Source organism: Numida meleagris, unplaced genomic scaffold (assembly GCF_002078875.1).
Source record: "Numida meleagris isolate 19003 breed g44 Domestic line unplaced genomic scaffold, NumMel1.0 unplaced_Scaffold634, whole genome shotgun sequence".
Lineage (NCBI taxonomy): Eukaryota > Metazoa > Chordata > Aves > Galliformes > Numididae > Numida > Numida meleagris.
This window is the reverse complement of record NW_018364849.1, coordinates 5,613-6,981: the sequence shown is the minus strand read 5'-3', so window position 1 is coordinate 6,981 and position 1,369 is coordinate 5,613.

The window sequence follows — 1,369 nt, the reverse complement described above, 5'->3', positions numbered from 1 at the left end:
TCTTGGGGTGCCTCCATGGTGACCAACAGGTCCTATGTGCTGCTCTAGAACTTCTCCGGGGCCTCTAGAACCTCTTGGGGTGCCTCCATGGTGACATCCGGCTCCTATCTGGTGCTCTAGAACATCTCCGGGGGCTCTAGAACGTCTTGGGGATCCACAGTGGTGACATCTGAGTCCTGCCTGGGGCTCTAGAACATCTTGGGGGTGCTCCAGAACCTCTCGGCATGCTCTAGAACGTCTTGGGGGTGCTTCCATGGTGACCAGGCCCTATGTGATGCTCTAGAACGTCTTGGGGGTGCTCTAGAGCATCTTGGGGTTCCTCGGTGGTGACCCACAGGTCCTGCCCTGTGCTCTGGAACGTCTTGGGGGGTGCTCTAGAACCTCCCGGGGTGCCTCCACGGTGACATCCGGGTCCTATCTGGTGCTCTAGAACATATCGAGATGCTCCAGAACATACTGGGGATCCACAATGGTGACGTTCGAGTCCTGTCTGGCGCTCTAGAACATCTCGGGGTTCCTCAACGATGAGAGAAGTTCTTCTTGGTTCTTCTCTAGACTCTCAGGGCGCTCTAGAACGTCTTGGGGATCCACAGCGGCAATGGAGAAGTCCTACTTGGGGTGCTCCAAAACGTCACGGGGTGCCTCAATGGAACATCTTGGGGTGCTCTGGAACATCTTGGAGTGCTTCAGCGGTGATGTTTGAGTCCTGGGGGGCCTCCATGGTGACATCCAAGGCCTATCTGGTGCTCTAGAACCTCTCAGCGTGCTCTAGAACCTCTTGGGGTGCCTCCATGGTGACCAGGAGGCCCTATGTGGTGCTCTAGAACATCTCAAGGCAGTCTAGAACCTGATGGGGTTCCTCAACGAGGAAAGACGTTCTTTCTGCTGCTCTAGATTCTCTGAGGCTGCTCTAGAACGTCTTGGGATCCACAGTGGCAATGGAGAAGTCCAGTGCGGTGCTCTAGAACATCTTGGAGTGCTCCAAAATGTCGTGGGGTGCCTCAATGGAACATCTTGGGGCGCTCTGGAACATCTTGGAGTGCTCCAGAACCTCTCAGGGTGCTCTAGAACGTCTTGGAGGTGCCTCAATAGTGACAGAGAAGACCTATGTGGTGCTCTACAACATCTCAAGGTGCTCTAGAACACTCGGGGGTTCCTCAATGGTGACCAGGTTCTGTGTGGTCCTCCAGAACATCTCAGGGTGCTCGGGAATGTCTCGGGGTTCCTCCACGGCAACAGAGAAATCCTATCTGATGCTCTAGAACATATTGGGTGCTCCAGAACACCTCAGGGTGCCTCAGTGAAGACAAACAGGTCTGATCTGGTGCTCTAGAACAGCTTGGGTTGCTCCAGAACCTCTCAGGGCACC